The sequence below is a fragment of the Pleurodeles waltl genome, chromosome 4_1, assembly GCF_031143425.1.
Source record: "Pleurodeles waltl isolate 20211129_DDA chromosome 4_1, aPleWal1.hap1.20221129, whole genome shotgun sequence".
Taxonomy (NCBI): domain Eukaryota; kingdom Metazoa; phylum Chordata; class Amphibia; order Caudata; family Salamandridae; genus Pleurodeles; species Pleurodeles waltl.
In genome coordinates this window covers 624020423-624046909 of record NC_090442.1, presented here as the reverse complement: position 1 = coordinate 624046909, position 26487 = coordinate 624020423, and the positions used below count along the sequence as shown (strand labels likewise).

Here is a 26487-nt window from a genome sequence, read left to right as displayed (position 1 = left end):
CAATTGTCAATACAATTTAGACAGAGAGAAATGCACTTTAGCACTAATTAGCAGTGGTAGAGTGCCCAGAGTCCTAAAGCCAAAAAACACAAGTCAGAAAAAGTACTGACTGCCTCATGTTTTCTGGGGATGCCCATGTCATGTGACCAATTACATGTTGAATTCTGTGTATGCTGCTGCACTGAGCTTTTATAATCCACATTCCTGAGAAGTCAGGACAAAGTGTCAAAGTCAGTATTGTGCTAGTTGAGTATTGCAGGGTGTTAGAAATGGTTTTTGGTTGGCAGTCAGGTTACCCTCTGTCCACGCAGGAACCCTCACTCTAGTCAGGGTAAGTCACACACAATCCAAAATTATCCTGTGCCCACCCTCTGGTAGCTTGGCACAAGCAGTCAGGCTTAACTTAGAAGGCAATGTGTAAAATATTTGTGCAATAAATCATATAATAACACCATATAGCACCACAAAAATACACCACACAGTGTTTGGAAAAATATAGAATATTTATCTGGATAATTGTAGGTCAAAACGAATGAAGATGCAATGTGAAATTGTAGAGATATCACTGAAAAGTGATATTAAGTGTCTTAAGTCTTTAAAAAACAAACAAAGTCTCTTTCAAGCACAAAGTACCTGGTTTACAGTGGAAAATCTCCGCAAAGGGCCGCAGAAGAAGAGATACGTGGAAAAATGGTGTGTGCGTCGATTTCTTCCCTGCACACACGGACTTGCGTCGTTATTTTTCACGCGGGGGAGTCGTGTGTCGTTTCTGGCGCACGGACAGTCTCTTTCTGTGGTTCGCGGGATTACCAGATGTCCCGGGGTCTGTGCTTGGATTCTTCGGCTTGTTTTCCGGCTGCGTATCGTTCCGGGAGGCTGTGCGTGGATTTTTCATTCTCACGGCAGGCGTTGTGTCGATTTCCCCTCTGGAAGTCGGGCGGCGTTGTCCTTGCGAGGCCGTGCGTCGAAGTTCTGGTCGCCCCGAAGGTGTTGCGTCGATCAGCGTTGGTGTGCAGCGATTTTCTCGCCGCGGAGCAAGCTGTGCGTCGAAATGTTCGGCGCACGAAGAGTGCAAATGAAAAAGAGAAGTCTTTTTGGTCCTGAGACTTCAGGGAACAGGAGACAAGCTCTATCCAAGCCCTTGGAGAGCACTTTTCCAGCCAGACAAGAGTTCAGCAATGCAGCAGGCCAACAGCAGGGCAGCAGTCCTTTGTAGACAAGTGAGTCCTTTGAGCAGCCAGGCAGTTCTTCTTGGCAGGATGTAGTTTCTGGTTCAGGTTTCTTCTCCAGCAAGTGTCTGAGGTGGTAGGACAGAGGCCCTGTTTTATACCCAAATGTGCCTTTGAAGTGGGGGAGACTTCAAAGAGTGGTTTAGAAGTGCACCAGGTCCCCTTTCAGTTCAATCCTGTCTGCCAGGGTCCCAGTAGGGGGTGTGGCAGTCCTTTGTGTCAGCGCAGGCCCTCCACCCTCCCAGCCCAGGAAGACCCATTCAAAATGCAGATGTATGCAAGTGCGGCTGAGTACCCTGTGTTTGGGGTGTGTCTGAGTGAATGCACAAGGAGCTGTCAACTAAACCTAGCCAGACGTGGATTGTAAGGCACAGAAAGATTTAAGTGCAGAGAAATGCTCACTTTCTAAAAGTGGCATTTCTAAAATAGTAATATTAAATCCAATTTCACCAGTCAGCAGGATTTTGTATTACCATTCTGGCCATACTAAATATGACCTTCCTACTCCCTTCAGATCAGCAGCTGCCACTTCAACAATGTATGAGGGCAGCCCCAATGTTAGCCTATGAAGGGAGCAGGCCTCTCGGTAGTGTAAAAACGAATTTAGGAGTTTTACACTACCAGGACATGTAAACTACACAGGTACATGTCCTGCCTTTTACCCACACAGCACCCTGCTCTAGGGGTTAACTAGGGCACATACTAGAGGTGACTTATGTGTAGAAAAAGGGGAGCTTTAGGCTTGGCAAGTACTTTTAAATGCCAAGTCGAAGTGGCAGTGAAACTGCACACACAGGCCTTGCCCTGGCAGTCCTGGGATAAGGTAAGGGGCTACGTGGGTGGCACAACCAGTGCTGCAGGCCCACTAGTAGCATTTAATCTACAGGCCCTAGGCACATACAGTGCACATTACTACGGACTTATAAGTATATTAAATAGTTCAATTGAGTATGATCCAAAGTTACCATGTTTAAAGGGAGAGAGCATATGCACTTTAGCACTGGTTAGAAGTGGGAAAGTGCGCAGAGTCTAAAAGCCAGCAAAACAGAGTCCAAAAAGTGGAAGAGGCAGGCAAAAAGTTAGGGATGACCACCCTAAGGCATGTCAGGTCTAACACAGGGAGGTTTAGGTCATGCAACCACTCTGTGCTCCACTTAGAGGCGCATCAATAATACTGGTGTCACGACTCACGTGCTGCTTGCGCCTGGAATTTGCAGATCTGGTGGCGTGAATCTTCAATGTTCGGCTTTGGCCCAAAAAGGGGCGACTCTTTCTGGTAGCCACGGTGCTGTAGGCAATGGAGACACCAAGAACAGACCGTGCCCTTCAGAAAGTAGCGCCAGAGGGAAAAAAACCCTTAAAAAGGGGAAAAAACCTCCAAACAGGAAGACTCCTGGAGAAAAACAAGAACAAACAAACAGGAATCCAAAAGGAGCAAAAATCAGAAAACACAGAATGCTGAATCCAAAACCAAAAGGCAAGGAAATCAGGAGCGAAGACACTAACTGAGCAGAAAGTGTTGCAGCGCAAAGAAAGAGGAAAAACACAGCCCTTATATACCAAAAAACAGGAAGTGACCCACAGGAAGTAAAAGGACACCATCTTAGATAGGGAAACAATACATAGAACAGAATAGTAGAGGAACCATAGAGAATAGGGAACAAGGAATGCTGGGAAAGCACAGGAATCTGGGAAGGAGGAAAAAACATAAAGAAAGGCACACAACAGACTGCAAAAAAGAAGAAAGGACAAAGAAACGAAGAAAAACAGGTAAGAGGGTTCAGAGACCCCTGGGACAGTGAAAGGCAGAAGGAAGAACGAGGCCCCAAGCAATTCTGGGGCCTCGAAACGCGCAGGAGAGGCTGGGGGCGCGCCGCGTCTTAACGCGGTGCGCGGCCCGAGCCGAACGCCCGGCAGAAGTCGAGCTCTCGGCTCGCGCCGCACCGCGCGGCGCGACAGTAGGTCCCCCTCCCGAAGGCCCAGGTTTAAGAGGGAATAAACGGTGAAAGCGTTGAATCAGGAGAGGAGCGTGAACGGAAGAGGCATCTTCCCATGAACATTCACTGAGAGGATAACCCTTCCAATGAATCAGATACTGAAGTCGTTTATGAAAAAGACGAGAGTCACAAATTTCCTGCACTTCATATTCAGGAGCATCATTCACAAGGACAGGAGGTGGACAAGGAAACTGACGTGAGTAAGGATCAGGCACATAAGGTTTAAGCTGAGAAACATGAAAAACCGGATGGATCTTCCATGTATGGGGTAAGTGAAGACGGACAGTGACAGGATTGACCAACTGGAGAATACGGAAAGGCCCATAGTAACGAGGTGTGAACTTGTTTTGAGAGAGACGTGAGGGCAAGAATTTGGAGGAGAGCCAGACTTTATCTTGCAGATGATAATTTGGATTGGTTGTACGTCTCTTGTCTGCAGCCTTCTTCATATACCTCTTGGTATGTAACAAAATAGATCAAATTAGTTTATGGAGTTGGAGAAGGCGTTTGGAGAAATAGTTAATAGCAGGTAGAGGAGAGTTGGATTGTGGAGAAGTAGGGAAAGAGGTAGGATGAAAACCATAGGAACAGAAAAAGGGAGTGACCTTGGAGGCACTATGGACTGAGTTATTGTAGGAAAACTCAGCTAAAGAGAGGTAAGTGCTCCAGTTACTTTGGGTAGAATTGCAAAAGCATCGAAGATATTGCTCTAGTCCTTGGTTCAGACGCTCAGTCTGTCCGTTGGTCTGAGGATGGAACCCTGAAGATAGGGCTCTATTTATATTCAGGGTTTTACAAAAATGCTTCCAAAATCGGGAGATGTACTGAGGTCCTCTATCTGATATTATGGTATGTGGAAGTCCATGGAGACGGAAGACATGATCTATGAATATTTGACTTAGTTCTTGAGAAGTAGGCAGCTTTTTTAGGCCAGTGAAATGAGCCATTTTTGTGAAAGAATCCACTGTGACCATGATAACCCGGTTTCCTGCTGATGGTGGGAGCGAACACATAAAATCAGTAGAGATAGTATGCCATGGGGCCGATGGAACAGGCAAAGGCTGTAGTAATCCTGCCGGTCTGGTGTGAGGTATTTTGACTTGGGCACATATGGGACAGGCCTGAACGTATCTTTCCACATCCAGTTTCCAGGTAGGCCACCAGAAAAATCGTGAAAGTAGTTCTTGTGTGGCTTTGATGCCTCTGTGACCAGCTACAGGGGAATCATGGCACATTTGTAATGCTTTCTTTTGCACCTTGTTTGTAGGGAGGAATATCAGGTCTTGGTAATAAAAATATCCTTGTTTCTTGTACAATAATGGTCTTAGTTCTTCTATGTCATGGTCCGATAGGTTGGCGTATTCTTGTTGTACTTCTTCCAGGAAAGACTGAGCCACTCCAATGATCTTACTGGGTTCTAGAAGATACTGGGATGAGGAAGGAGAACACTCTGGATATCGACGAGACAGAGCATCAGCCAGAATGTTTTGAGATCCTGGAATATATGTAATATAAAAATCGTACTGACTGAAGAAAAAGGCCCAGAGGGCCTGACGACTATTCTGGCATACAAAATTTCTTAAACGTAAATTACGGTGGTCTGTCCTCACCTCAAATGGTTCCTTGGAACCCATCAGAAACTGTCTCCACTCAAGGCAGGCTGTTTTCAGAGCCAATAATTCCCTTTCAAGTACGGAATAATGTTGTTCAGCTGTGGAAAGGATATGAGACAAATAGAAAACAGGATGTTCAAGGCCATCATCCTCTTGTCGTTGGAGTAAGACAGCTCCGATGGCTCTCTCAGAAGCATCAGTTACTACTATAAATTGCTTGGTGGTATCTGGATGTCTTAAGATGGGGGCTTGGGTGAAGGCTCTCTTTAAGCTTTGAAAGGCTGCTTCAGCAGCCTCAGTCCAGACAAACCCCTTCTTTAAATTGTCCTTCTTTAAGGTGTGAGTTATGTGGCTAGTCTGACTGGCAAAGTCTAGAATGAATTGTCGATAGAAGTTTGCTAAACCTAGGAAACATTGTGTTTCTTTTATGGTAGAAGGAGAAGGCCACTCTAGGATAGCTTGTACCTTTTCTTGATCCATAGCTATGCCGGTGGGACTTAAATGATAGCCCAGATATTTGACTTCCGTCATGTCGAACTCACATTTCTCTGGTTTGCAAAATAGTTGATGATCACGAAGTCTTTGAAGAACTTGTTTCACATGGGAAGTATGGAGTTCAGGATTTCTAGAATAAATAAGAATGTCGTCTAGGTAGATCACGACTGTCTGATTCAGTAGGTCTGAAAACACTGAGTCCATAAATCTCTGGAAGATTGCGGGGGCGTTAGTAAGACCAAACGGCATAACCCTATATTCAAAATGGCCAAATGGGGTCCTGAATGCTGTCTTCCATTCGTCGCCTTCTCTTATGCGTAAAAGGTGGTAGGCTCCTCGTAAATCCAATTTAGTAAAACGTTGGGCCCCTCTGATTGCTTCCAGTATGTCCCTGATGAGAGGCAAAGGATAACGATCTTTAATGGTAATTTTATTCAGACCTCGAAAATCCAGGCACGGACGAAGATCCTTAGTCTTCTTGGGCACAAAAAAGAGAGGGGCCCCAGCCGGAGACGACGATGGAACAATAAGACCACTCTGTATATTTTCGTCCAGATACTCCTTTAGAACTTCCTTTTCGGGTTCCGTGAGGGAGTACATCCTCCCAAAAGGAACAATTGTGTCGGGTTCCAATGGAATTGCACAATCATATTCTCGATGTGGCGGTAGCACAGGTTTTGACGGTTTTTGGAAAACATCCTGAAACTCCAAATAGTGGTCTGGGATCCCTTGGACCGTATTAATGGACATACCAGTGGCACCTTCAGTAGCTAAGGATCTTTTCGGAGACCAATACTTGTCGGAAGTAAAACAGTTCTCATGACAAAATTGCGAAGACAAAGAGACTGTCCAGGTAACCCAATTTATATATGGGTTATGTCTGATGAGCCACGGAATTCCAAGAATGATGGTATGGTTAGGGGATGTAATAAGATCGAAGGAGATGTGTTCTTGATGGTTTCCCACCTGTAGACTTAACATCAGGGTAGTGGTGTCTACAGGACCAGAGGATATCAAAGATCCATCCACAGTGTGTACCTGTTCGGGTACTTCTTTTGCTTGAGTAGGAACTAGGTTAGCAGCAGCCCACGTCTTGTCCATGTATATACCACTAGCACCACAATCTAGTAATGCCATAGTCTTTTCTTGACGACCGTCAGGAAGTTGTAACAGGACCGGAAAGATGAACAAGGCAGTTGTATTGTCATTAAAGGAGCTGATGGAAGGTATAGCTGTAGATCCCGTCCCCTCCCTTCTTACAGAGGACGGGAGGTGGCGTTTCCCGAAGGCCTGGACGGACGTACTGGACAGGTACGGAGCATGTGACCAGCAGAACCACAATACAGGCACAACCCTCTCTTGCGTCTGTCTTCTCGTTCACTAGCAGAGAGCGGACCTCGGGTAGTATCCACCTGCATGGGTTCCCCTTCGATGTCTCTAGCAGGAGTGCGAGGTTCCTCGGAACGCTGCAGGTATGCACGTGAGCTACTTGGCTGGGCAAACCCTCTACTCCTTTTCTTCTCCGATCTCCGTTCCTGAAGACGATATTCGATGGACAGTGCTTGATCCATCAGGCCACGAAGATCTTCCGCTCTGGTAGAATGCACTAGTTCATCCTTTATTTCTTCTTTGAGTCCTCTACGAAATAATGTTACCAGAGTACGTTCCACCCAAGTGGTCTCTGCCGCCAGCTGACGAAAACGGGTTATATATTGCAGGACGTCTTGGGAGCCTTGTTGGATGTCGCACAAGGCTTCTTCAGCGGAGGCTTCCAATCCAGGACGACTAAACATCTGTTTGAAGCGACTCACAAAGGCGGAATAGTCTGACAATACAGGGTCGTTGGAGGACACCATCGGGGTTGCCCAGGCCAAGGCTGGACCGGATAAGGCACTGATAAGATAACCCACCTTGGTCCTGTCGTGGGAGAATTGAGTAGGTCGGAAGGCGAAATACACCCGTTAAAGCATCCAAGAACTCGCGAAGCTTGGTTGGTTCACCAGAGAAACAAGGGGTAGAAGCGGAGATTGTCGGAACATCACTGGTGCGGAGGGCCAAAGCCTGTCGTAACGCAGCATTTTCATTACGTAGTTGTTGCAATTCCTGGGCTTGTTGCTGAATCGTGGTCAACAGAGATTGCTCCGGATCTGCAGCAGCCGCCACTGTATTATCCATGGTGTTTGAGGACGTCGGAATGGTTTGGCGCTGCAATCTGTCACGACTCACGTGCTGCTTGCGCCTGGAATTTGCAGATCTGGTGGCGTGAATCTTCAATGTTCGGCTTTGGCCCAAAAAGGGGCGACTCTTTCTGGTAGCCACGGTGCTGTAGGCAATGGAGACACCAAGAACAGACCGTGCCCTTCAGAAAGTAGCGCCAGAGGGAAAAAAACCCTTAAAAAGGGGAAAAAACCTCCAAACAGGAAGACTCCTGGAGAAAAACAAGAACAAACAAACAGGAATCCAAAAGGAGCAAAAATCAGAAAACACAGAATGCTGAATCCAAAACCAAAAGGCAAGGAAATCAGGAGCGAAGACACTAACTGAGCAGAAAGTGTTGCAGCGCAAAGAAAGAGGAAAAACACAGCCCTTATATACCAAAAAACAGGAAGTGACCCACAGGAAGTAAAAGGACACCATCTTAGATAGGGAAACAATACATAGAACAGAATAGTAGAGGAACCATAGAGAATAGGGAACAAGGAATGCTGGGAAAGCACAGGAATCTGGGAAGGAGGAAAAAACATAAAGAAAGGCACACAACAGACTGCAAAAAAGAAGAAAGGACAAAGAAACGAAGAAAAACAGGTAAGAGGGTTCAGAGACCCCTGGGACAGTGAAAGGCAGAAGGAAGAACGAGGCCCCAAGCAATTCTGGGGCCTCGAAACGCGCAGGAGAGGCGGGGGGCGCGCCGCGTCTTAATAACGCGGTGCGCGGCCCGAGCCGAACGCCCGGCAGAAGTCGAGCTCTCGGCTCGCGCCGCACCGCGCGGCGCGACAACTGGGTCCTTACTACTTTGGGTCATGGTTTATAGCTAACCCTCTGATAACAATCACTTTACGTTGGGCCATATGTAATCTCATGTAGAAGGTTCCTCATTAGCTTGTTGCACAAACACAAAATTATTGAAAGCTCTTGTGAGTATTATGATAAGATAGTTGAGTGCATCTGGTAGGGTTTAACAAGTTTCGAAAGCCAATATACATCTCTCTCACATCTCATGTTCTGTATCCAAAGCTGAAGGAGAGCATATAATGCCCTCCTGAATGCTCATTAATGCCACTAAATCATTCTTGCTGGCAATAGCTCTGGTCTAGAAAACATATTTGGAAGGTTTCAATTAAAAAAGGTTATTTGTCTAATGGACTTCTTAAGCAATAATGGTTGACAGGCATGGATGTTGGATATTACAATGAACAACTTTCATAAACCTGGAAAAACCTGGTTAATAAAAGCAGACCTGAACTACTAATTGTACCCTTCACAAGGCAGAAAAGAGAAACCTAAATGTAAATCCAAATACCTGACCATAGTATTGGCAAAACGCTTAATACCTAAGCACTTGAAATCCATTAGGGTCCAATGACCCATACAAAGTTTCTCCCATCTAACAGCATCCATAGCAGCCAAAAAGTATTGACAAGGTACTGGAAATGCACCCATGAAACTGATAAGAGATGCTTATCTTCATGAATTAGAGAGACTGAAATCAGATGAATAACCACCATGGATGGTTACATCAAAGTAGAATTAAAAAAACAAACCTAACTGGATAACACTCATCATGAATCATACACAAACAGTGACATGAATTAGAAAGGAGAAATGTTTCTCTGCACTTCAATGTCACGAAGATCCTGTCTTCCAATCTTAACCCTGCCATCTCTTTTTAAATATTCCAACCTCAAATAGCAAGCTCCAGCAAATAATCTGAAAGTTGACACACAACACACAAAGCCCATTTTCAGTTGAAAATACCTACAAAGTGTAGTGCAAAGTTGTGAAGAATCTTACATGCTTAGTACTTGGATGAAAGGATATTGTTTTGTCTATAAACCAATACACATATTTGCAAAACAAAATAAGCGAACCATCAACTCTGCATTCTACTCTCTCTAAAGTCTAATGACCCACATTACCCTGCATTTGCATCACTTCTGTTGCTGTGCAAAAAATACATATTTGTGAAGATACAGCCATAAACTACTGTTTTATAAATGGCTCATGTCAGATGTGGAACGGTTTGATGATCCCTTGAAAACAGGAACATAAAAAAATAAATGCTGCACAAACCGTGAAAAACCAGGACATCTAAATAAGATAAATATTATTTTCTATCAATAGGTGGTAACTGGCAAGCCAGTGTGGGAGCAGAGTAAAGTATGGTTCCTGTGCAGATGTTTTCTCAAGACTGCTGGTGCGCTACATCTCACAGTGATGTGGAGGCACCCTGACCCTTTCCTCTGTTCTTGGGTCTCTTTCAGTTTTAGGACAAATTTACTCTGACTATTTCGGTCCCTGAGGTTAGGCGCATCCTGAGGATTTGGGACATTAGAAATAATCAGTCTAACACATCAATAGTGGAAATTATCGTTCTGGTAAGCATTGCGGTTGCCCAATTAGAAACTGTATAACGTATCCTGCAAACATGTCTTGGCACTGAAAATGCCTTTGTCTGATGGGGGTATTACATTTGCATTGCATTGTAGGATCTCCCCAAAATGATGTAATGTAGTCAGGCAAGCAACCTAGCAACTGTTGAATAATTCAAGTCATATTTAAGAATAAATAAATTGTACGAAGAGTGAAAACGCCATGTCATACACGTGAAGAGAAGTCAAATCATAGATGCATGTTACAAAAATCACAATTAAGCATACAAACATGCCTTCTGACCTTCAAACATTACACAGACAAGTTACAGTTTTACGCTCTTTAGTTTCACCATTTTCTCCACCTCATACTCCTGCACAAACAGTTTATTAATGCTATCTATTTATTTGTTTTGAAAGCTTTGTTTAGCAGGTAGTCAACCCCAGTGCATTGGAACTTTATAAAGGGATTGGAGAAAATACTTGAGTTCAGATATGCAGACATAAAACATAAGAAATAACAATATTTCCTATAAAGATCAGGAAAATAATATTAGTTTCTCAAAAGAAGGGAAGTGACCCCCACCACTGTTTCTGCAAGCCTTTCCATGGCGGTGACCCCACCATGGAGAGGCTGGCAGAAACAGGAGTTCAGCGCTGTCATGGCTGACCAGGAGTCCGACTGCCATCAGCCGATCGGGAACCTTATTCCCGGCAGTGAAGGCGGTACCCTGGCGGTCCGACCGCCAGGGTCGTAACGTGGCGATCAGGCCAAGTGGTATTTAGATTTCGGTGGACAGGATATGTGTTACCATTGCTATGGTGTAGCTCCTCCGCTGAGATCTACAGCAGGCCCTGAATCCCTGGCAGTAGTCTTAACTGATAATGTGCATTTTGGCCATGCTGTTCATGCAAGTGTGAAGGTTAATTATGGAGTTAAGAAAAAAAATCACCAAGACTTAGTACATTCATTGATTGACAGGTGATCAGTCAAAAAGGCAGAAAATACCAAGCTCTGATAGAATAGTAGCACAGGAATACAGGGTTTAAAGAAGGCTGAATTTAAGGTGATGTTAACATATGTGAACCAGTAGACATTCATGCAGACAGAGTCCCCATATGTTAAGCACCCACATTAAATGGGAGGGGTGCATCAAAAAATAGATCACTCATTGAGGGCAATGGGAAGGTGTACATTCTTTTTGTCCATCAAATAAGAAATGGCAAGCAATCTGAAGTGTGAGTTAAATGGCAAACGGATAACATTAAGATGTGCAGTTGTTCACTGTGGAAATGCAAAACCAATGTAAAGCGAATGGTTCACTTTTTGCAAACGTCATGATCATCTGCCTGGTATTGATATATGTTTGAAAACTGAGATAAATTGAATATTTTTTGAAGATTCACATTTACATTTTTGTGAAAACGGTTAAGTGCCACCCTCAAAGATCAAGCATAGAGCCCAAGTACTTACCACATTGAAAACCAGACACACAAACAAAGAATCCTAACATATACCAGATAAACTGCCTAATAAAAGCTCACTATATCTAGCAACATTGATAAATTGTCAGAAGTCATTACTGATAGGTGCTTGGAACAGGTGACACCAGGGTCACTGTGATTACGTTGGAAATTATCCTTGCTACCGTGTTTTGTAGACAGGGAGTGTTTGTTGTGTGTGTTTAACACTTAACATATCGGACAAGGAAATTGGTTTTGTTTCACCGTGCCAATCAATTTAACGTGTAATTAGTCATCCAGCTAGGTTTTGTGGGCCCAAATTACTGTAGTTTTCTTCCTTGAACGAAGGAGGGAAAACACGTTTTTTTCCCTTAAAAATAAAAGACCCCCTTTCCGTTTCACAGAATCAAAGTTTGGTCCAATTCTACATTTTAAAAAGGTAATGAGAACTGCTTCAAGTTTGACAAAATGGCTATCATTGTCTTATTGACAAGTTTACAACAGGATGAAATTGTGGTCATCCCTAGAAGAGGCACCTTACAGAAGTAGGCGAACATACAGTAACTTTTTATTTTGGGGGCGGTCATACACATTTTGCTAGTAGCTTCCTATTTTGAAACGTACATACATTTGCCCCTGTCAAAGGCAGGAGTAAAGTGTAAGGAAAACAGGTTTTTCTCTGGGTAAAAAATACTATGAATTTTAATGCAAATTTGCATACCTATTACACATGCATAATGTTCCACCTGGGACCAAATTTAAACTTTTTCACTTTGCTGTTTGTTAATTGTACACTATATATTTATACAAAGCCATCCCTATACAGGGCACCAAAATTACTATCTACAAGCACATATTTTGAAATGCTGACAAAAAACAAGTAAAATTAAAAGTTTTAAACGTATGAACAAAAAGATTCACATGCATGTGCATCATTCAAGACAGCCTTCTTTATGCTTAAGACCCAATATCCTAAACAGAAATATCTAATGCATAATAAGATACACCATTTTTATTCTTGCTTATCAGTTTCAAACTTATAGTTTCACTGTAAACATATTTTCAATTGTTTTGGTAAATATGAAATGTAAAATATGTGTTGCCACTGCTACTTTACTGAATGATGAATTACTGTTGGGTGTTATACACCAGCAATCAACTGGATACAGTTGCAAGATGAAGGATGGATGCTGCCAACAATTGTTTTCTGGTTCTTTCTTCGAATGATGTTTCAAAGAAATACAACAGCTTTTTGGAAGATGTACCAGGTCATCTGTGAATAAGCTGTGGCCAATGGAGGAAACCTTATGCCAGCATTATTAGTATTACTATTAGACATTGGTGGATGGACTGACTCCTATTGGCAGTGGATCATGATTTAACTCCCTAATTTTGGAAGTAACCACTGTCCGTAAAGCTCATTGAACCCATTTTTGGACATGTACGTGTATGACATCTGCAGCTGTTTCCTTAACAAGAAGCTGAGTGCTGCTCTTCTCTACCTAGCTAGGAACATGTAGGAAGTCGACTGCTGAAGCTCTGCTGGACTATCCTCTTGCTGTTGACCAGCCCAGTGTGGAAAATCCGACCCAGCCCATGAAGTTCTTAAATATAAAAAAAAAACCTTACACTGTCCCTACCCCTCGCCAGTTCATCAACACCTGTCTGAGGAAAATCCTCCTAATCCACTGGCCAAACACCATGAGCAACAATGACCTACGGCAACGGACTTCCCACTCCCTGCCCATGTAGAAATCCTGAGAAGATGTTTGGGGCTGGATAGATCACACTCTCTCAAGCCTGTGTCAAACACCACCAGGCAAGCGATGACCTGGAACCCTCAAGGAAAAAGGAATGGGGATTGACGGTACACATTTGTAGTCTGAGGGAAGTGTGCGCCGCCGTTTGGGGTATAACGTCCTGGTGACTGTTGTGTCTGAGTGTTTAAATCGGTCGTGACATTTTGTTTCACTGTATAACAATAAAGGCGATAATCATAATGCCTAGCATTGTATCTACAGACTAGTAGTCAGTGTGTGGGGTGTTCAAACTATCTACCAGTTCAAATGCTAAATGCTGGCAGTCAAGTTAAGGCTTAGGAGAGAACATAGGGCACTGAGAGTAACAGTCCATGTTAAGGTGTATCAGCGGGCGATGCCCTCTGGCTTGCAAGATAGATAGTCCGCAAATGGGCTGATGGAGGACATTTGATAGGTTGGGGGGTAAAGGAGGGAGAGGAGAAGAAAAGAAAAGGAAGGAAGAGAAGGGGAAAAGGATAATAGGTAGGTGGGTAAGCAAGGGAACACGTTCGTAGGTCAGAGGGTGAGGGGTATAATGAGGCTGTGGCTAAAGGTCTGCAGTACACTGCATGGGGTGTGTGTAGTGGAGCTTAGTGGCTGCAAAAGAGGGTTGTTTGTTTCCCTGGGGATATATGCTTGTATGGTGGGGTGAGGGGGAAGGAGAATGGCTGGGAGGGGGAGGAGGAAAATCAGTGTGGTGAAGGGATGCAGTGATGGTGAACCGGGCCAGAGAGCACTCAAGGAATAGGGAGATTACTAGGGGGGGTGGGAAGAGTTGGAAAAGGGGAGGGGATATGATCTTGGAGAGGGGGGAGGAATGTTGATGTCCCACCTGAGGCAGCAGTGGCTGGAAAGAGTGAAGAGTAATAGTGGTCAATGATAAGTGAGTCATGATACCCCTGTGAGGAAGGAGGCCCATACCTGATTAAACAGGGCTGCCTGGTCTTGTAAATTATAGATGACACGTTCATGTGTTGCTATTCAAATCATTGCCGCAATCCACTCTTCTGGGGCAGGGGACACTGTTGACCTCCAGTGCCGTAGGATGCAGATTTTTGCTGTTGCTAGCGCCTTATGCAGCAATCTCTGCAGCAGTTGCGACAAGTTGGGGAAAGGCCCCATATTATGTAAGAGTGTGAGCGAGGGGGTAAGCGGTGATTGGATCGACGGACATTCACATATGATATGGAGTAAGTTGCATCGGGTTTCCGAACACCGCCAGCAATTCGAATGTGGCAGGAGTCCAGCTCTGTGCAATTTCAGAGGAGTCCAGTACTAGTCATGGATTATCTGAAGAATTTCAGTCGGGCTTCCCGAGTGCCTCTGTCTAGGGCGTCTAGGATGTCCGACCAGTCTTACGCGGTACAGTCTGTCTACACCTGGGCCTGCTGTTTAGAGTGTGGCGTTTCAAGGGGGGCCGCGAATAGAGATGTCAGGTAATTACTTCATACAGGCCTGCCATTACACCTTCATGGCTACCCCATGTATTAGTATAGGTAACCACAGGTGAGGTCTTGAGCTCCCAGGGGGCATCACCCATATATTGTCGGAGACAGTGTTTTTGTAATGCCATTCTTGTCTTGGGTGGAGATTGTACTCCTCTCATAGTTTATCAAATAGCTTGGGGATCCCCTCTCCGATAACCTGGGCTATGCAGTCAATACCAGCCTGGCTTCACTGTGGCCAATTGAGGGTAGTTCCCCCTATCTGCAGGCTGTTATTTCCCCATATGGGGGCCCGGGCGTGTACAAAGGGATGTATTCCTAGTAAGCGCGTGCCCTGCACCTTGCTGCATGCATCGCCGTCAGTATCGGGTTGGCTGGGCTAATCTGTGAAGAGCCATTACAGTACAGGCCACTAAGACCGCCATGATGGAAGAGCAGCAGTTTCTCTGTGATCATCCACTGTGGTTGTTCCGGGGACTCCGGTAACATGTATGCCAGTTGGGATAAATGGAAAGCAAGTGAATAATGTTCCACCAAAGGAAGTCCTAGGCCCACGTAGGAGGGACGTGCTGTTATCTTTGCCGGTGTTAGTCGTGGGCGTGTAGAACCCCACACGAAAGCTCTCAACGCTGAGTCTATCGGCCTGAGGGTTGAGAGGGGCACCTGAAGGGGGAGCATACCAAGAACGTAGGTAAAACGCAGGAGCGTGACCATTCTCACTGCCTGTACTCTACCCCACATTGAGAGGCCCTGTTATGACCACTTTGCGAAGTCCAGTTTCATGCGAGCTATGAGGGGGTCTAGGGTAGCTGCTACCATACATTTTAAACCCTAGTTGACAAGTATACCCAGGTATTTGAGGCGGTTCCGGGTCCAGCTGAACTGAAAGCCATGTATTGCAGCTCTCGTCATCATTAGCAAGAGGGGCAGCACTTCGCTCTTGTCTCAGTTCACCCAATAGCCGGATAGAATTCGCAAACCCATCTATGATCTCCAGTAAAGCCGGCAAGGATCTAGTCAGGTCAGTCAGGGTGAGTAATATGTCATCAGTGTATAGGTATATTGTTGAGGTTCCACCTGTCAGGGGTATTCCTCTAATCTGCTGGGATTGGCGAATAGTAGCAGCGAGGGGCTCCATTGTTAGCAAAAACAAAAGCGGTGAAAGAGGACAACCCTGCCACGTTCTCTCTACGAATTGGGAAGGGGTCTGATAGAAAGCCCCTGCAGTTGACCTCCGCCACGGGTTGGTCATAGAGCAGGCAAACTTTGGCAATGAATTGATCTCCCAGACAGAAGTTTGCCAAGGTGACTATTCAATACGGGAAACAAGCTTTCTCAGCATCTAGGGATAGGTCAAGAGCCTCTTCCGGCATGTTCCTGGATTCCCACAGAGTATAGCAAAGAGTACGCAAGTGGTTCTTAGAAGTGCGTCCCGGTACAAACCCCACCTGAGTGTGTTGGATCAAGGATGGGATAACTTTACGCAGGCCAGCCACGAAAACGCTAGCCAATATCTTGATATCCCCGTTCAGGAGAGATATGGGTTGATAACTGCCACAGAGTACTGGTTTCTGTCCTGGTTTTGGTATGACAGCTATCGTTACACTATTGGATATCGCACCTAGAGAGCCTTCTCAACATGCCTCACCGAGTGCCTCGTGGACGGGGCTAACTGCCTGTTCGTCAGCCCACTTATAACATTACCCAGGGAAACCATCTTCACCTGGCGCTTTATGGTGGGAAAGATTGGAGATGGCTTGCACTATATTTCTGCCCTACTTAACTCTCCGTCAAGGAGGGCGCGGCCGTCAGCCGAGAGGTGGGGCAGATTAATGTCATTAGCAAGGCCTCTAGTCAGACACCGAGGGGTGTATAAATGTTGACAGAAAGTCATGACTTCATTAACGATGTCCTGGGGGCGCGTGAGTATCTCCCCATTAGAGAATGTGATGGCCGGGTTGGCCAGGGCAGCCTCTTTTTGACAGAGCTGTGCTGCTAACAATCATCCAGCCTTCTCTCCTTGCTCATAGTGCCGTCCCTGCAAGCGATGTAGTGCATATTCGGCTTGAGACGTGTAAAGCTTGTTATGTGCCATGCGGGTGCATTCCAGGGAGCAGCGCGTACCAACAGATGGCTGGATGGTGTACTGTCGCGTAAGACATCGTATGTCGTCCTCTAGGGTCTTTTGACGAGCTTTCCTGTCCCTATTGTCTAGTGCCGCATCTCGCATCATTTGTCCGCTTAGGGTCGATTTTGCTGCAGCCCATAGAGCCCTCTTGGAGGTGACAGTACAGACATTGTCACACGTCTAAGTGAACATATGGGTCTGCAGGTGCAGTTTGCCCTGGGGAGCTCTGTAGCTTTGAACGGTAATGCACCAGGGTTTGCGTCCTGGATACATCAGACCCAATCGGATTAATAGCTGAATTGATGAGTGGTCAGAAAGACCGCATTCCAGTATGTGAGTGTCTTGTATTTGGGCCGCTATGTTGTGCGACACTAGAAAGTAGTCCAGTCGGGATAGAGTTCAGTGTACTGGCGACAGGAAAGTATATTTCTTGTCGATTGCATGTGTAACCCTCCAGAAGTCCACTAGTCCAGGATATGCCATGACGTCAGTTAGGAGAACTCTGTCATGATCATTACTAACATCAAGAGGACCTATCCTATCCAGTCCCACTCTTGTCCCAGGTTCCAGTCTCCCCCTATTATAGACCGAGTTGCTCCTATTTCAGCCAGAAGGCGGTTGATTTGTAAGAAAAACTATTCTTTAGGACCGGTTGGTGCGTATATGGAACCCACACAGATCGAAGAGTCTCCCATCTTTAGATTGGCAAACACATATTTCCCCTCTGGGTAAACCCATGATTTAATTACAGTTATGGGCAGTGTCTTACGTAGCAATATCGCAACCCTGCATTTCCGTAGGCGCCACCCAACTCCTGTTGCTTAGGGCAACAGCTGGAGTACCTTTCCCACCCAGTCCCTGCGTAGTTTACTTGATTCTACACTGTCAAGATGTGTCTCTTGGAGAAGAGCTATGTCAGCCGTTTGGATTGAAGGTAGGACAATATATTTTTTTTGTTTTACAAAGTGCGTCAGGCCATTAACATTTCTGGGAGACGATCTGTAATTGGTGGGCCCCGCTGGAGACAGGGCCAGCCTTGGTAATTGGACTAAGATAAACTGTGCAGGTGGAGGGGGGGAGGTGCCGTGCAGAGCAATAGTAACGAGGTGGATTAGGGGAAGGGAGATTGACAAGCGTTCAATACTCCCTTTGGGGGTATGTGGAGGTATACTGGGGAGGGCAAAGGTAGAGGGGAGGAGGGGTTAGGGGGGGAGATATTGTAGGTGGGATAGAGAGAGAGAGAGGGGGGAGAAAAAGAAGAGAGAGAGAAAGAGGGAATAGTGAAAGAAAGGAGAAAAGCAGTGGTGGGTCAGTGAAGGAGTGACCTTCATCTTCATGGCTTCTCCCCTGCTCTTAATAATGACCGTGCTGAAATTGTGATTGCATGATAAAGGATTATCTCAACAGTCACATCAAATCAATATAATAACCTACTCTACAAATTTTCAGCCACACTCATTTAAAACAAGCACTGACAACGTCAATAGTCGTGGTGTTGGCTGTTGAAAACAAGCATTGTCTAAAAAGTTTATGTTAGACTAAAAATATACTTAAAGGAGTTCTGACAAGTTTTTCCCATGTAACCATTTTTTTTTTTTTTTTTTTAATTTTTCAATGATTTGTTTTACAGAGAAAACCATTTGTGATGAAATATTCAACTCTCCATTTCTTTTGTTTAAAGGGGGTTAGTCCCCCTTCCCAATTATGTTTCCCCGTCCTGTTAACTTTCCCTTGATGACATGCCTTTTTTACAAAAACAATGTTTTCTGTGCAAAATGTATCTTGCAACTTTAGCAATTCTCTGTAATATGCAGTTTTGTCAGTTTCGGTAGACTGACATTCCTCAAGCTGAACAGGATAAAAATATAGCCACAATGTATTTATACTTGGTGTGAAAGCTCACATCACACTTGTAGTCCTGGCACTAAAATGACTACCTATTGTGTAGACGTGCACATTTTGCAACAGCAGAATTCCATCACTCAAAGTCAGGTAAGACAATGGCTGAAGTGGACTGACCTAGTACTGCTGCGGTAGGTGGAAGTCAAATATGAATGACTCTACACAAGACCAATGGATGAAGAGGTCTGACTGAAAGCCCCTGTACTTAAGTATGTATAGTATATGTATTTGTAAAAAAAACAAGGGTCTTGGATAACAACAGAGCAAACAATCAAGCAGCTTTTGTCTCCAGATGAACTGAAAACAACTGACATTTTAATCACATCATACTTGTACATTAGAAACCCCATTCTGGTTGGTGTCCCATAATCATTCCTTGCTAGTTTCTGACTGTTCTTTATTCCATGGCTAGTTGCTTATGATCAAAATGGAATAAAAATGACCACACCTCTCTTGACAGATGTACATTGTACCAAATCTAATAGGATTTGGCAGGTGAACCAATACTACCCCTGTCCTTCACTTGTACTGTACTCCAGATTTGTAGATACACAATTAAGTCGGCAGACTTTGCACAGTTTGACACAAGCATTCACAGTGTGGTGCCATAAGAAAAGACACTGCGAATCAGATGACACTCCAAATCCAATCCTGCAAATTGGACCTAAAAGTATTGTATGCATAGTTCTTTGATCGTATGATGGATTTTTATGTCTTGAATGTCATACTATTTTTGCAGCATCTGCTTTGGAACCCACAGAACTGTCTAATACAAGGCTTTTAAAATAATGGAGTCCAATAAACCTAATGATAATAGAACACACAAAAGATTATGAAACAGTTTTTTTTTTAGTTTGATCTGACATTACGCATAACGCCAGTGATTTATCAATAATGGCTCTCCATCGCTGAACACCATCATGGCATATGGTTTAGAACAGAAGACCTCAAACGTAGCTATTCTAAAAAGGTGTGTACACAAATAGTGAGAATCATGCAAATCTAAACCGTGGACTTAGAATCCACTACATAGACATTTCATTACCTTAGATCACCTATTACACATTTACTGCCTGGTTGAGAACTTTATCCAGTTCTTGACCAGGGGTTCAGAACTATCAGATACCTGCTATCCAATTGTTTAACCATTCTATTCTTGTGCGCGGTTCTTATGAAAAATATGGCTTTTCTTTGTACCATGTTCCCCATTTGTTCACTATCAACCTCAACACTTGCCAGTAAAATCTCTCTCGCCTTTTGTTACACATATCCCCTAACAGTAGTTTAAATTACATGTAAAGTTGTTACGTATGTAAATCTATACTGAACTGCCTTATTTTTTGTTATGTATACCCAGGCTCCCTAAAGAACATAGGGTCTCCCTATCTTCATACAACGCTTTATAATAATGAACAGGACAGGTGTAGTTATTACCCAGTTACCTGCAGTGTCCTTGTCCATTTAGGTAGTCTGGAAGGTTGAGTCGGCCCGGCTGGGATTCAACTGCCTCCAACTTGGCGATTGCAAAGATCTCATCCTCAAGTGCATAACTCACTTAGCTATGTTAGTGACAAAAATAGCTCCTGGAAACTGCAGTTTCAAGTAAAACATGACTAGCCGACTTATTAAAATGGTATACTCCAAGCCACTCTTAAGTTACAAATTAAATGCTTCTAACAGCTAATGCAAGAAATGTATAGTTACGAAACTGCTTTTAAATCAATGTATACAAGCGTAATGTCAGAATTATACTTAATAGTCGAATGATTTGCACAGTTTTATAAGGACAAAACCGAAGACACCTAAATACTACAAGACTGCACAATTATAGTATGGTTGTGGGCTGTTTAAGAACCGTGTATGTTTTCTGCAAGCTCCTTATGCATGCATTATTATTTGTATTACAAAATCTGCTTGGTGAAAGGGGACAGAGAGGGAACTCTGCCCCCTGGTACTCGTACTAAAGCCTTGTAGTCATGGTCAGATTAGCCTTTTTAATTTCCAGGATCGGAAGGTTTCTATTATATGACGGAGAATACTCACAATTCAACGCGGAATCGGCTGTAACCCGTCCAATATCACAATAAAGAATTTGAGGAGTCCAAACATTTTTTAAACCGGTTTAATAACTTATGCTACATCTGCGCAGTAAGAATCATTACATTTTTAAATCCAATTTTATAATTACGAATTATCAGATAATTTGAAATCTGAAAAGGTCACTGCAGACTACAAAATCCCTGCAGACTACAAACTCACTGGCCTAAGTAAAATATTTTGGCTTCCTACAAATATACAAGTGATGACTAAACTCACATTCATGTGCTCCAATAAAAGTTAAAAAAACAAAACAAAAAAAACGTACAGCACCTGGAACTGTTATGGTGTGAGGTCCAGAAGTATGCGTTGATCTTGCAGCTAACGACACAGTCGCTTGACACCTACTCCGTGCTCTTGTGAGAAATGCAAGTCTATAAGAGCGTGTTCCCGTCCTCATTGGTTGACATGACCTGTGCCTTCCCAACTGTTTACTTAACACAAGCAGGAGCCGGCAGCCCGCTCGTGCTTTAGGTATGCATGACCTTCTACTAGGAGGAAAGGTTTTTGTGTTGCAACAGTGGCTAATGCTTGACGGATGCTGTTTTATTTCTTTACTGGCTTTTAAAGAAGCAGTCGCAAAACTGAGACCCCCGCTCCAAACCACCACCACCACGAGAAAACTGCATGTGGCGGGTGAATGAGAATCAGAGGGATGATTAATTCAGAGTAAGGCACTGGAAAGGAGGAAGTTTGGGGCTGCCTCCCTGACTTCACAAGTAGCTCTGATAAAAAACAATAACATTGTGTTAATGCATGTGGCAATGAAAGCTGTTCCACCCTGCACCTGTTCAGTCTTTTTTATTTGATCTGCTCTTTTTTATTTTCAGATTGCTCAAAAAGAAGCAAGGCCACGGACGTGCTCAATTTGTTTTGACAATACACACCAGAGCACAAACCACAAATGTAACCCAACACTCAGTAGTGTGTGTTTAATTAACTATAGTCAGTCTATCGAGCCACTGATGGATGCGGGAGGTGTGAGTTTAGTGAGTGACGTAGGTGGTAATCCCACTAGGTTTCGAAAAATAATCTGCCAATACATTCCATGGAAAGCCCATTCAGTCTCTGAACTGGGGTCCTTCCCTTCAGCACACACATATGATCAGGATTGGGTTCAATGGTGTTCTCTGCAAGGTCGTGTGGCATATAGTACATATTTGCCTGATGGGCGCAGGGGGAGGTCTTTCAGCGTCCCTGGTCCTTGAAGCAACCCCTAAGGCTGCACCTCAGAGACTCCGTAGCAGTTACCCCGAGAGCAGTCTGAACAAAAAAGACTGACCTTAACTGATAAGACTGTGGAGGCAGATCTGTTACAGATTTGCGTTGAAATAACAGTCACATTCAGGGTTGTCTGGATTGTGAGATGCCAAATCCATATAATTCTGCCAAAGGTGGCCTTTCCTTTTCTAGTCAATTTAAGAGTGTCTGAAAATCTGAGCTACCATTTCAGAGTGTATACATTCTCTTCTTGGTTTACTATTCCTTTGACCAGTTGGTCCATGCTTGCCCTCTCATTTGTGAAGCCATAGAGAAATACTGCCTAAATGCTGTTGATTTTAGTTGGCTGAGTTTAGGCTTTTAATGCAGACACACTAAATTGAATGGTCCTGGCTGTCCACCTATACCTCATGTGCAGATCAATAGCAGCCACATTAAGTCAGTAGGTGAGATTTGTCTGAACTGTGGATGCCCTTTGCCATACATACTCAGAGGGATGTCTGGCCACGGAGAGCAGTTTCCAAATGAATGTCTATTATTCACACAATTCCAAGTAGTAAGATTCCTCTTGCAACCCTTAGCCTTTCTGAAACACTCCTGGCTAAATTTGTTATCTAACATTTACAAAATGCTGTTTCCATCTCACCTTCTTCTCAATTTCTTCAGTGCTGAATCGAGTCAAAGCACAGAACTGAATCCACACTGCATGTTATCTGAGATGACATATCAAACAATTGAAGAAGCCACAATGTTCTGACTGCTTACCCTATCACTTGCTGTTGACACAGTTAAACACATGATACAACAGACATGCACATGAGAGCTCTATGGGTCATTCTCTTCCTACTTGGCAGCTAGCTTTACTTTACTTGTAAGTCCCTGATAAGTTGCACTACATGTACCCAGGGAATGTAAATTAAATGCTACTGGTGGGCCTGTATCACTTATTGCCACGGCAGCATGTAGTGCAGTTTATACCTGCCATTTCAACCTGGCATAATAAACCTTTTGCCTGGTTCTAAACCTTCCTTTTTAACTTATATGCCACCCCACTGGTAGATCCTAAAGGCGTATAGGGTAGGGTGCATTGATTTAAAAAGTTGGATATGTGTACTTAGGTTTTACATATTCTAATAGAGAGAAACTCAAAATCATTTTCACTAATGCAAGGCCTATCTCTCCCATTGACAAACAATGGGCTACCTTATTACATTTATTAAGTGTTAATTTTATATTGGGAGCAGATAGAAATATACTGTTTACACTAATATAAGATGTTATTTTAACTAATCTTTAGTGGTAATATTGGATTTTAAGTTAGAATACTGAAAATGCCACTTTTGTTGTCTGGTCCCAACCATTTGTGCCTTCTGTGAGTGTCCTGGGTCACACAACTGTGAATGGTTAAGCTGTTGGGGTTTCTGTATTGCTTCCAAACAGTAACACAAAGAGAACGGCAGGGGGGTTAGGTGTGGACAGCATGGGCTATTCTAGCAGGATGACAAAGAAGGGGCTGTACCTAGCCCCACTTACACTTCAAAGGGCTTTGCCTCCTGCACAAACAACCAGTCACCAGGCCTGCCCTGCCTTGTGTCTCCCACAGACACTTTAAGGGCTTGACAAAGGAAGGAGAAGAACTTTCCAAAACTAGATGTGGGGGGTAGGAGAGGGAGTCCACTCACACAAAGGCTCACACTAGGTATAAATAATGGACTTTTAAAGCCACTCTTCAGAACAGTCCCACATCTGTGTAAGTTACAGAAAAAGGACTACCCTGCTACTACTACTGCTGCCTGAAGGACTGTTTTGCTGTCTCAAAAGGAAGACTGGATCTCCTTCCCATCATCCCAGGCTAAGCAGAGTGACTCCAAGGATCAAGTATACCTGAGATACAGGGGCACAATAAGCATCTGGAACTGCCTTGCAGATCTGGACCTGGCTGAGCCCTGCTGGCCTCTGCTAGGGTGAGGCCCTGATTTCCAAGAGGTGCCTCCCAAGGTCCTAAACCCCTGGCTGGCATCAGGGTGTACTCCTCCCAAAGTGAAAGTAAAAATACTGAGGTTTGGGCTCCTCGCAAACGTGAATGGGCCCGTTTGCACAAAGAATCTCCTGCCCACGTCAACCAGCAATGTGAAGCTCCGCTGATACCTGCTCTTTGCCATCAAAAGTCACTATCAGTGATGACTTGAAAAGCAAAACCTGCACTTCACACTCCAGTAATGACAGCCAGTGAAGACCACCAGCACAAATCTACAGCAACTACTATCTGGGATGCTTCACCGTCTCTTTGCGCTACAGCCATCCACAAAGCTTTACCGGCTCTTTCTGCTACAGCGGTTACTGTCCATGACACTCAGCCTCCTCTACTGAGAACAGATCTCTTTGCGCCAGACTTTGGAAGTAATTTGCCCCTAAGTTAAACCTGACTGGTTTTGTGCCAAGCTATGAGAGGGTTGAGTACAGATTAATTTAGTGACTGTTGTGGTTCACTTTGACAAGGATCATGGCTTTTGCCTGAGTGAGGCTTCCACAAATACAAACATGCATTAATAACCACCTACCCACTCAAAATTCTAAAATATCAGACGTTCAATGGTGGAGAGTTAGGCGCAGCTTTAGGTGGGCATGCACAACCCCATAAAAATAAATCTTACCATCTCCTTGCTATAATAATCTGCTGAATCCTTCCAACCTTTTCAGGTCAACTTCCGATGACATACCTATATCTAACGTACAATAGTTTGTTTTCTTAGATATATAAAGTTAATGTGTTCTGTTGAGTTAACGATGTATAGATGAAGGCTGAGCAAAATGAGCATAATAACTAAAACACTTGATCACCTCAGTTGCCATTATAGTACAAATCTATCTTTAATAATAAAAACATTATATCATAGTTCGTATTAGTATGTACATTTAAAACAAAATTGTATATGTTACCACGGGTTATTCTGTTACGATGTGTTCCTCAATAATCTCTCACACTTATATAATGTGCATGTCCCACTAATTCTTTTTCTATCTTGATTTTTATCCCCACACTACTTTAATTAGGAAATCAACAAAAAAACTGCATGCTGAATTGTGGCTTTCTCATTTAGGATTAACTACGCTATATGATTAATAAGTGGTAAGGACTTGTTTTACGTGCTAAAAACTGTAAACGTTAAACTATACCCTAAGAACGCCTGCACATTGTTAAGCATAAGCAGAAGGTATCCGTATTGCTTAAAGGTGTAGTTTAACCATAAACATATAAATAAGAACAAAAAAGATAGCCACAGAATTAAGCAGAGCGTGTTATCTGCATCCTGGTTGAATGCCGGTTCTCTTGTTTACATTGTGAACTTCTGCTAAAACAATGCAAACATTCCCACAATTACCTTACATACTCATGTGTTCTATTTGTCAAACAAATATAATATGTACGTGCAATCAATATTATACATGTCTACCTTTGAAATAACTGTCCAAGTCAACAAAGACTTATATGTTATTACTTGCATTTAATATTATACTTGCATACACTGGTTGTAACCTGACTTATCTTTAACAGTTAGTTCAAGACCAATTATATTTTAAACATTGATCCACAATAGTACGTTCATAATTCTCTTCATCGCTGTTCTGACACGTATATTACACATAAAGAGTGCCACTGAAAATTAAACAACTCGCACCCAGCCTTACAAAAGAGGCGTCTAGCAACATAATTATTTTTAATGTATAAAAATGAACTTTTCCATCATTACTTTAATGAAGTGCTTCCCACATTTTTCACAACCACGATCCAGTATTTAGAACGACAACCCACCTAGCTTTAATGACATGAAGTGGGGTGATTTTGTAAAGTAATAAAAGCAATTGTTTCTACACATCACAACCTTGACCCCACTCATTGATATTGGATTCTGACTAAGATATTGATTTTTTGCCATAAAAATGTCAGATTGTGAACTGCAGTGGAGTCTGGAACTGGACAACTTTTCACAGTGGGGTGTTGGCCAGTAGACAAACTTCAGAGAAGTCTTTGTAGTGCACAAGGCCCTGCCTACCCTGTACTGGCCCAGACACACTCCAGGGAGTTGGAGACTGCTTTGTGTGAGGACAAGCTCAGCCCTATTCAGGTGCAAGTGTGGGCTCCTCCCAACACTAGCTCAGTAAGACCCATCAGCCTGGTGATGGGTGTAGGAAGCCCGCCTGGTGGGTGGTGAACACCTCTGTTATCACCTGATATCAGATCCTGGTATCCCCTATTAGTGAGGTGTAGACAGTGTCCAGGAAGCCAGGGCTCTGTAGAGGAGCCTGTGGATGAGCATCCAAGACTTATCTAGGAGACATGCAAAGCTTGTGCAATACCACTACAGTCACAAGGCACTTACACACATGAAAGAACCACACACGGATAAAGGTACTTTATTATAGTAACTCCAATACTAAAATACGGAATATGCAATACTCCAATAAGAGGTACGTAAACACACTATTATATACACATTAGAAGTCAG

At 43.7% G+C, this 26487-nt stretch overlaps 1 protein-coding gene across 13 annotated transcripts in view; it reads right to left on the bottom strand.

Annotated features, from left to right (window-relative positions):
* SLC16A7 (solute carrier family 16 member 7) overlaps positions 1-26487 on the bottom strand; it is a 475851-nt gene that overhangs the window by 375246 nt on the left and 74118 nt on the right. For 2 of the 13 annotated variants that reach the window (XM_069229061.1, XM_069229056.1), the window contains exon 1: positions 21032-21149. The exons of 9 other annotated variants lie outside the window; for them this stretch is intronic. The gene's annotated coding sequence lies outside the window, so the exon portion shown is untranslated. Of the gene's footprint in view, positions 1-21031; positions 21151-26487 lie in introns of those variants that run through there. 2 more of the 13 variants (XM_069229067.1, XM_069229063.1) reach the window with 2 other exon arrangements.